This window comes from Canis lupus, unplaced genomic scaffold (assembly GCF_011100685.1).
Source record: "Canis lupus familiaris isolate Mischka breed German Shepherd unplaced genomic scaffold, alternate assembly UU_Cfam_GSD_1.0 chrUn_S315H475, whole genome shotgun sequence".
NCBI classification, from domain to species: domain Eukaryota; kingdom Metazoa; phylum Chordata; class Mammalia; order Carnivora; family Canidae; genus Canis; species Canis lupus.
In genome coordinates this window covers 19,021-29,966 of record NW_023331243.1, presented here as the reverse complement: position 1 = coordinate 29,966, position 10,946 = coordinate 19,021, and positions in this window count along the sequence as shown.

Here is a 10,946-nt window from a genome sequence, read left to right as displayed (position 1 = left end):
GAGCAACACGCAGCTTGCCCTCAGCCCACAGGGTATGACAAAGGTGATGGGATGTCCCTGCCATGACGACGCTCTTCCGCGTGGGCCTCCCCATGCTGCTCGCGGCCTCACCCCTGCGGCCTTGAGGAAGCAAGCCGCCCTGAGCCCAGAGTGCCAAGGACGCGTCTGAGTACACTTGGAAGGGGCCGTCTCCAGGTGAGCGAAGATGAGAAGCTCGTCCTGACTGACACCTTGGTGAGGGTCTCGCGGAGGACCAGTTAGGCCGTGTCAGGACGCCTGACCCATGGAAACCAGGGGACACCAACGCATGTGGTTGTGGGTAACTACGTTGGTGGCAATCCATCCCGCAGCCCTGAGCACCAAAGGTGTCCGTGGCCCTGAGCACTAAGGTGGCATCCACAGCCCTGAGCACTAAGGCCATGTCCCTGCCCTGAACACTAAGGTGGCATCCGCGGCCTTGAGCACTAAGGTGGCATCCAAGGCACCCTGAGCACTAAGGCCATGTCTGTGGCACCCTGAGCCCTAAGGCGGTGTCCACGGCCCTGAGCACTAAGGCCATGTCCGTGGCCCTGAGCACTAAGGCGGCATCCACAGCACCCTGAGTACTAAGGTAGCGTCTGCAGTACCCTGAGCACTAAGGGTGTCTGTGGCCCTGAGCACTAAGGTGGCATCCACGGCCCTGAGCACTAAGGCCGTGTCCACAGCCCTGCCCGAAGCCTCTGGCTTCAGCCTGGTGGACATTCATTGCCCACGGCAAACCACGGTTCGGAGGCACTATTTTGTTTCTGATAAATTTTCTATATTCCTTGGAGAGAAATAAAGCACTGTTGTGATTGATTTCTGGCTATGAGTTTGGGCTTAATATAAAGAATCTCCGGGAAGTCATTGAAGCAATCAGCACATGCAAAATGGTGGCAAAAACACATTAGATTAACAGCTCATCCCCTCCAAGGATGCTATCAGAGAAAACAGCTGTAAACATGGCATAAATTCGATTCAAGTTAAGCACAGCAATCTAGTTCAGGCTATTGATCTCGTCCCTAATAAATTAGTGGGTGAATGCCTGGCTGGGCCGAACAAAGGTTGTTGAAAATTCCTCACCTATAAACACTTTTGAATGATTCCCAACCCTATTTTCCCGACCTGATTTTATAAAAAAGAGCTTAGGAACTAATTCCCAGTTATCCAGGCAAAGGTTTGGTGTTAAAAGAAAGCAGTGCTTTTAACACCAATTAATGCACGGTTTATAGGGTCCCATATGGCGCACACGCCGACGGAAGAAATGCACGGATTAAAACAGAGATGAGACGAAGCGGAGGCAATAAGTAAGAGACCCTTTGCCAAATGAAAATGCGTGCGTACTCGGTGAACTACTTCGAGGCAGGGGCGAGATTTTCAAAATATATGTGCGCTGTCGGTTTATCTGCTATAAAAATAAATTTGGTAAAATCTCATCAATGAAATGATCTTGTAGGTAAAAAAAAAAAAAAAAAAGTACGTCCTGGTCTATGCTAGATTCTTCTAGAAAATGAACAAATGCAGCTGTAAATAAAAGAACAATATATAAAGTTAGATGTACAACAGTACTTACTCTCCAAATGTGGCCTTCAGCAATTTATTGACTACTGAAAAAAACATATGACAGCGTGAAGCCAGCAGGCCGCAGATAATAGACTATCTGGAAAGAGGATCCTTTATTCCACACACAGCAGCAGCTGATAAATGGCTCTAGTGTCGGTGCTCGCCGGCGTCTCCTCTCCCCCCACCCCGACCCCACGTCCCTGGGATCGGAGACTAATAGCCCCCCAGGAGAAGGTGGCTTACACAGGCCCTTTCACCGGAGAGAACGCCCCCATCAAACACCTGTCAGGAGCTTGCGCCGGGGACCCGGGGAGAGCTCGTCGAGCATCTACCCAGACGCGTGGTATTTTCAGCAAGAAAAACAGGGGGAAGGAACACAACCCAGGGATTTATTTCTGCAGAGGGGAGATGCTTAATGATCCTGGGGCCAGAGGGTAGCCGGGGCCTTCGTGGTGTAAACGTCCTCTCTTCCCACATCCCCCACCCCCCCGCACGGTGGGATGTGTCACAAGGGGTTCCCACGGTGACTGGGAGGCTTGCTTCTGAACCCCGTCCTCGGTCCTCGCGAGGCTTCTCATAACCCTGGCCTTTGACCAGAGGGAAGGGAGGCATCAGCGTCACACGTGCCCAGTTACATTGCGTCGCCGGGAGCGTCTTGTGTCCGGAGGGGCTCCATGGGTGCCTGAGTATGACGCCAGCAGGTGCTCAGGGCCCTGGGGACAGGCACCCCACAAGCGCCCTGGGGGGCAGGAGCACCTCCGAATGGGCTGCAGGGGGGCCCACCTGCACAGTCAACCCCCTAGCTCCATGCCCCCACTTTTTTAACAAAAGATTTTATTATTTATTTATTTGTGAGACACAGAGAGAGAGAGAGAGAGGCAGAGACACAGGCAGAGGGAGAAGCAGGCTCCGTGCTGGGAGCCCGACGCGGGACTCGATCCCGGGACCCCGGGGTCACGGCCTGGGCCGAAGGCAGATGCTTAACCACTGAGCCGCCCAGGTGCCCCTGTGCCCCCTTGTTAGGAAAATAAATACCCATGATTTCAGCCAAGTCCTGCTTGTCTGCTTGTCTCTAAGACAAGACGTCCGGCCTCTTTCAAAGGCGACGGGGAAAGACGGGGATGGTTCTGGGGCCGCGCGGGTGTAGAGAGAGGCCGCGAAGCCATTTTGAGGACGGGATTTTAGCGCCATAATGAAGACGGATGGCAATTAAGGGCTCTTGAATCATTTAATAAAGAGAGGAGATTAAGGGAGGCGAGCACCCCTAGGAAATCAGCGGAGAGCAGTGAGGTGGTTAATTAGTGGCAGCGACCATGCACTCGGGTGGACTTGGGGAAGCGCTGCCCAGACTCATTCGGGGATGATGGGCTTTTTATTACCTGCAGGTGGGAGTGATGCAGGGGGTGGGGGGGTGCTGGGAGGGGAAGAGAGGCGAGACCCAGCCCCCTCAGGGAGGCTGCACACTCACTCCGGGATCCCTCCCCTGGGGACCAAGGCCCTGGCCCCGGCCCTGGTCCGGACCCCAGGACAGCCTGTGTGGAGGGGCCTGACGCCCCCAACTCGGCAGCGGACTCCCAGGGCCCCGCCGAGGCCCCCCTGCAGATACTAGATCCAAAGGGACACTAGATCCGTCTCCACAGCTGCCTCCCGGGGCCCCACCAAGGTTCCCCTGCAGACACTTGCCTCGCGACACCCGTAGCCCCCAGAAGAGGCCCAAGCACAGAGCTCCGAGGGGCTAGTGAGGGTTTGTATGAGGGGACAGCTCTGCCCCCGCGGAGGGCTTACCCCCCACCCAAGGACCCAGAGCACCCCCAGGGCGTGGGAGGGTGCGGGCTGGAGGAAGCCGAAGGCCCGGCCCCTAGCACTGTTGCTGTGGAGAGGGGACACAGGGCGGGCGGACGGGCCTGGCCAGGAGCATCCACCGGGAGAGAACACCCCACAGGCCCGGGGTGGGGGGCGCGGGGACCCCAAGGAAGGGGCCCCAGGCCAGGCTCACAGCAGCAATGGGGAGCAGCGGGAGTGGCTGATGGCACTGTCGGGAGCCAAATCACGTAAATAAACAAGGACCAGTGAGGCTGGAAGGGCGGCAGGGCCCCTGGACCCTCCAAGAGGTGTGAGGGTTGTCATCATGCAGTGGCCCTGGGGCCACGCAACCAACCATGCCATCTCTGTGGGGGGGGGGTTGCATCCCTGCGAGGAAAGGCATAGTCCACACAGTTTCCCAAGTGCACCCCAGTTTTCGGGCATGGAACCCACTGCCTGAGGACAGGTTAAGCTCTGCCTTGGGTGGGGGGGGGGTATGAGAAGAAACATTGCCGGCTCCCCCCCAGGCTTGTCTATCCCCAGCTCAGGAGTTCCAGATTCACCTGTCCCCAGCTCGGGAGCTCCAGGCTCACATGTCCCCCAGCTCGGGAGCTCCAGGCCCGCCTGTCCCCCAGCTCGGGAGCTCCAGGCCCGCCTGTCCCCCAGCTCGGGAGCTCCAGGCCCTCCTGTCCCCCAGCTCGGGAGCTCCAGGCCCGCCTGTCCCCCAGCTCGGGAGCTCCAGGCCCGCCTGTCCCCCAGCTCGGGAGCTCCAGGCCCGCCTGTCCCCCAGCTCGGGAGCTCCAGGCTCACCTGTCCCCCAGCTCGGGAGCTCCAGGCCCGCCTGTCCCCCAGCTCGGGAGCTCCAGACTCAGCTGTCACCGCATCTCCAGAGGCCCCTGGATGGGCGGAGGCTGCTGTCTACATGGACTCGCCCCCCATTCCCCCCTGCTCAGCAGGTACCCCCCTTTCCCGTGCTCCTCTGCCTCGGAACCCGTGTTCCAGAAGCCAGCCACACCCTGTGGGCAGAGGACCTGCTGGAGCAATTGGGGTGGATTCCGCCATTTCCGCCTCCTGTGAGACCCCTGTCTTCAGGAGGCACGAGGCTTGCATCATAGTGATGGAGGATCGTCCAGGCTCTGGTTTGAGGGACTCGGGGTGGCTGAGAAGAATGGTAGGACTCAGTCTATGCCAGCAGAAGTGTGTTCTCTCTTTTAAAATATTTTACTTATTTATTTGAGAGAGAGTGAGCAAGCACAGGCAGCGAGGGAGAAGCAGACTCCCCGCCGAGCAGGGAGCCCTACGAGGGACTCGATCCCAGGACCCCGAGATCACAACCTGAGCCTAAGGGAGACACTCAGCCCACTGAGCCTCCCAGGCGGCCTGAAGCCTGTTTCTGTGTAGCTAAACTCGGCTTCAAGGTAGATGCGCCCCCGCCCTGAGGGACCCGAGCAGCCGAGGGAAGGGCGGTGCGTGCACCTCGGAGATGCGGCGCCCAGAGCAAGCTTACGCCCGCCCCCTGCGATGGTTTGAAAACATGCTTTTCCCCAAGAATAGCACGAGCTCAGCCCCACATCCGTTTGTAGGACGAGGGTGGACGGACGCGTGGGTCTTGGTGGAAACTGGTCTCTCGTCTGATGCTGCAAACCTCCCCTCGCCCTGACGTCCTTGGTTCCGGCTCCAGTTTTTCTTTTTCCTGCTGTGGTTGTGCCAACTGTGGACGGGATCACTTTTTTTTTTTAAAGATTTTATTTATTCATGAGAGACACACAGAGAGGGGGGGAGGGAGAGAGGGAGAGAGACCCAGGCAGAGGGAGAAGCAGGCTACATGCAGGAGCCCGATGCGGGACTCGATCTCTAGACCCCGGGGTCATGCCCTGGGCCGAAGACAGATGCTCAGCTGCTGAGCCCCCCGGAGGCCCCGTATCACTAGTTTTCATTCCTGAGTCACGGTTCAATTTAACGAGCACGGCCTGAGCACCAGCCCCACAAGTCGGAGGAGCCCCGTCCTGCTCTCCCCGCCCCTGCTCCCTGCACCACAAACGTATGTCCCCGGGGAGCCGGGCTGTCTCCAGCCCTGGAGCGAGGCCGTGCGTCACCGTTTTACTCTGGTTTGAGGTCAGAGGCCCTTGCTTTCTGGGCCTTGTACATATTCAAGAAAATGCATCCAGATCTGTTTGTATATCTGCAGCGAGATCCATTTACCCACCAGTTCCCGCTCTGGCTCTCCTCTAGGCTCCCAGAGAGATTTAATTAATGCGCATTAGCGGAGAAAAGCTTTAAAAATGGGCCATTTTCTAAAGACCGTGAAAAGCAATCTTATATTTCGTGTGATTTCTTTCAATTTTATTTTAAATCAGAATGCTTACATTGGAAAGAAGAAGGAAATAGCTTATGTGCACTTGTGTATCATTGTATTTCGGATAGTTCAAGCACATTTAAACCTCTGATATTAGGTATTTCCCTGGAGTTGAATACTGAATAATCGCAAATTTATATTATGGCTAGGTTACATGCATGTGCTACTGTCTTTGAGCCTCACTTTCAATCTTGCACTGATCACATTTCTGAAGCTTGAATGCTTCTGCGTTATATCTATCTTCCCCTCAAAAAAAAAAATCTAGAATCGCAATTTTTTGTTGTAATTTCAATACTTTTTAGCAAACAGAGAAAGAAAAAGAAAAGCAAAGAGGACAATGATGTTAAAGCTGCTCTCCAGGCCTCCGCCTCTTTGTCGCGGTGGCGTGGCCCTGCTCCCCAGACCCCCTTTCCCAGGAGCTCCCTCTGATTCTTCGGGAACCATTCGGATCAGGCTGGTGCCCCAGTCGGAAAACAGGAGCCTTCCCAAAGCCTCGGTTGACCTACATGTCTAGGAACCTCAGGGTCCGATCTCCCCTCCCCGCCTCCTCCCAGCTCTTATCAATAACACTTTGCAGAGTTGAGGATTCACTTCCTTCATCAAAGCTTCCCTCACTGGCCTCTGGGAATTGGTTCTCCTTGGGATCTTCTCCCTGGAATGCCTGAGGTCACCCCGGGCCGCTTGTCTCCTCTCTCCATTTCCTCGAGGAAAGGAGGGAGGCAGGGTTGCTAACTTCCACCAAACTTTCCAGAGATGGTCTGTCAACCTTATGGACTAGGTATTACTGATGAGGGAGCAGAAGGCACAGGGAGGGCAAAGCACAAGCTGACCCCTTGCAACCCTCGCCCACTTGCCCCATCGTGGGGGTTGGGGGTACGGGTGACATTCCTCAGGCAGTCCTGGCTAACCTAAAACAAAGGGAAGCGGAAAAAAAAAAATGGTTAACTGAGAAGAGATCACTTCCTGAGGGACCAGAGTCTCCATCAGCTTACAAACATCTTCCTGATTTACAAGCAGACAGCTTACTTACCAATAATCTAACTTCCAGATACCCATGGACTCAATTTCCTGGAGCCCTACCATCACCCTCCCCCCTCAGTAGAGATATTGGGAAACAAAGGCAGAGCGAATGTAAATAAAACTAAATTTCTTGTAACCTACAGCCCCCTTGACAAATACTTGACACGGGAAGCGTCTGATGTTCCTCCTGGAAGCTCCCAACACTTTGGATGCCTCGCTAGAGGGAAATACAACCTTAGCTTGACAATGGCCAGGCCTCCAGGATCCAGGGAGTCCTCCTTAGCATATGAAAGTCCTTTTGAAAACCTCCCTTTGTCCTGACCTCCCCCAATTCCCAAGTATTTAATCAGTCACCCTTCACACTTACAATGCAGCTCTTTCTGCCCAAGGGTCCCATCCCAGTGCTTCAATAAAATTATCTTTTTTTTTTTTTTTGCACCAAAAATGTCTCAAAGATTCTTTATGCGCCATTGGCTCCGGACCCCAACACCACTTCAAACCACATCATTATGATAGGCAGTGTTTAGAATGAAAAAGATGTGTGTAAATTATTTCAGGCCACTTTGTCACTTGGTATTAGAAACAGGAGAACAGGCCATATGTAGGGAATAATTTCAAACTGTGCACTGTTTTAGTTTCATTCGTCTGACCTGTAGGATCCGCAGAATGGGAAGTGTTCCAGCCCAAATCCGTCGCGAGCGGATGGTTCATGCTAGATGGTGAAGCATTCTTCTAGCCGTGAATCCTAAAGAAAAGTCTTCAGTGACAGAAATCTCTAAGTTGATATCAAGGGCACGTACCTAAGTCAAACTGGCCAGGGCAGGGAGATCATGAAAACGCCATCGAGCAAGTGGGATTCTCTATCAAAGACCGTGTTTCTCCGGGAATCTATCCATCACGCTCCCTGGGAAAGCTTGTCCTCTGACCACGGCAGTGAATCATAGGCCCATAGTGAATGGCTAGCCCTACCGTGTTCCAAAATTTGTGTCACAATTGGGAGAATATTGAAGCAAGTCAGGTTCCACACAGACTCAAGACAGGAACTCATGTTCTCTTGGGGTGAAGGGAACCAGGCCCATGGAGCTGGAACTGGGTGAGGCTGGCAAGCCAGCCCTCGAGCCTGCTTGTAGGCCTTCCCACATTGGCCGATCTCCATCTGAAGGAAGTCTCGTGTACTGGATGACATCACAGAGCTTGCTCACCAATGATGAGCTTGAAAAAGGAAGGCAGAAAAGTATTTCTAGATCAGTCAAAATCTGCCCCAAAGTAGCTCTAAGAAGCCGATCTCATTTCCACAGGTACTTCACATTCCAATGAGCGGCCCTGCAATGCCATCTACCGAAGTCACGGAAAGGTCATACGTGAAAGTATCACGCACACCTGGAGTCCAATGTCTCTAAATTCATTAGGAAACCTTGAAATGGAAAGTCGCTCATGTGTGTACAGCCCGTACCGATGAGTACATGGATGTGCATACCCTACTCTAGTCCCTACGTATCTGGCCTAATTGAGGAGAGTGACACAAACCTCTTCCAGATAAAGCCCAGCCCTCTGTGTCCCTCCCCGGGGACAACCCGCACGCTGACCTCAGGACGCAGCATCACCAACACGCCTCTGTGCTTGGACTGCATGTGTTGGCCGCTGCGACAGACACTTGGGGCGCATGTTTGTAGACACACGCCTTGGGAGAATGGCATCCCGCCACAGCACCTTTCTGTGACCTTGCCTTTTCCCTCACTATTCCGTATGTGAAATCTCTTTTTTTTCTTTTCGTATGTGAAATCTATCCCTGTATAGAGAGATGGATAGATTCAGTCTGCTAATTCTAACTTAACATGTTGATATAAAAATATCACCATTTCTTCTATTTCTCCGCTGAAGGGTAAGAATCTGATTTCCAATCATTCCTATTAGAAACAAACACTGAAGTGCCATTTTTACACGATTCTATTAGGCCCATATAAAAATGTTATTGACAGGGCTAGAATTTTCTAGAAGCGTTGAAGTAGATTCACTATAGCGGCCAATTTTAATATTGTTGCAGAACCGCTCTCTGAAGTGGTTTTACCGAGGCACGTTACTGCCAGCGACTGTTAAGAGCCCCTTTTCCCTGGTCATTTGTGCTAACTCTCAGGATGTCACACATTCTTCCTTGCAAATCTGATTAATAAGAGATGAACTCTCAGTTTTCTTAATTTGCATTTCTTTGATTACCACTGCGGTTTTAATTCCCAATGACTTCCCCACTCACAGGAGCCGGCCTTGCAATTGAGGGATGGTGGAGTTTTAGCTTTATTATCTTGACAGTAAATCTGCCTACATCACCACAAGACTTTCAATTTCCAGCACCATTGACATTCTAGCATCACTACTTCTAGTATCAATTTTCATTCTGCCTTTGCACCTTTGGTTTTCTTATCTTTTTCTTCATAAACAGTGTATGTTGATTCAGCTTGGTTCTCAGTGCTTGAGAATAATTTCTGATAGACTTGTCCTCCCTCCATGTGCCAAAGACATCCCTAGCCATTAGTAAGTCTGGCACCTTTCCTCTAAGATCAGTGGGATAAAGACATCCTTTTTAAAAAAAAAAAAAAAAAAAAAGACATCCTTTTTTTCCAATGGTCTGGCCATATTTCTAAGAGGAGGACGAACTATACTTTCCTGTGCTGAAACCATCTGTACTTCTTCCTTGGTTCCAAACAGGCCTCAAGACATCACTGTCCTAAACCAAAGGGTCCTGTTCTCACGGGTCTGCAGTTAGAAGCCCCTATTATTGTTTCTCCATCTGTAAAAACAGAATGGCCAGACTCCCCAGTTCACGGACAAGGTCACCAAGAGGATGTGACTTCCAGGTGACCCCATGAGGGGCTCCTCACCCCCTCCCCATTCTTGGAATATGTGCATCGCCCACCATTGCCACAGTGGGAGCTGTTGAGGCTGCAGTGGGAGCTGTTGCAAGGCCACAGTCTTGAGAAAGTAAAGTGTTGCCATGGCCATATGGACTGAAAGCATGACTGAGCCCAGTTACAGCCCTTATACAAACTTTTGAGATTCTGATGGTGGGTGCGGAGATCTACTTGTCTTGCGGCCACCCAGACGTCTTGCGGCCGCCCAGACAACCTCCTGTGTGAGTTCCCTGGCTTATCATCCTTGCCACCAACCAATCTGGACCAGCTGCCGCCTCCTTCTGTGTCTCCCTGCTGTCCTTGCACCCCCCGCTCCCAGGTGCGGGGGCCAGTGTGTGAATCAACACCAGTTGAGCTCACAGTTCTAATCAGTGACTTGGCACCAAAGTAGACATTGCTGAATACAGTATAATGTATGGGTGGGTAATGCAAGACACAACCAGCCCTAGAAAAAAAGCCCCACGAAACGGAGAGCTCGCTTCCAGTTGATGAAAGTCCAGTGTTTCCACATGGGAAATAGGCATGGAAGAGAGGTGACTTCCTTTTCCACATGCCTCCTGCATCAGAGCTGTGTGTGCCCATTACGGTGGACTTCAGGGACGTGAGAAACACTCTCCACCATTCCTAACGGGAGGCTTTTAGTGCTCTTTTAGTTTTGCTTTCCTTGGACTTTTCATGAGTATTGATGTTGGAAGACGGAATAAAACCAGACACAGCTAGTTAGCTTCCATCTGAGCCTTAGAGCAAATAATTGGGCATTACAAGGTCCAATAACATCAACTTGTCTTGTGAAAAATGCTGAAAAGCAAAATCCACCTATAGTAAGAAATAATAATAATATGGTAGGCAGGGGCACAGAGGCTGAATAGATCTTGCCCACTGAGAACCCTGAATGCACCGTGAGTCAGTCTGACCTGATGCACCTGTATAGGGTACGTGTCACTCCTATGTCTGGCATTCCGTGTGCTGGCTTAAATAGCTCCTTTTTGCCTGTTGATATCACAGGTGACTTGGGGGTCACCTCTTCCAGGAAACCTTTTTGTAAAATTCAAATTAACTTAGATGCATCATCTATGTGTGTTCATAGCATGTGGTTCCTGTCACCATAATAACAGCATATGCTTTATTTTTGTTGCTACTTTGGCTGTCTCTGCAACTAATCAATTAGCTCTTATTGGGGAGATTTTCGGATTGTCACTTTGTTTTGATTATAGCATCCAACACGGTGTCTGGCACATAGTAAGAACATAATTTATGTTCGGTTAAAATTGAAGAAGTGG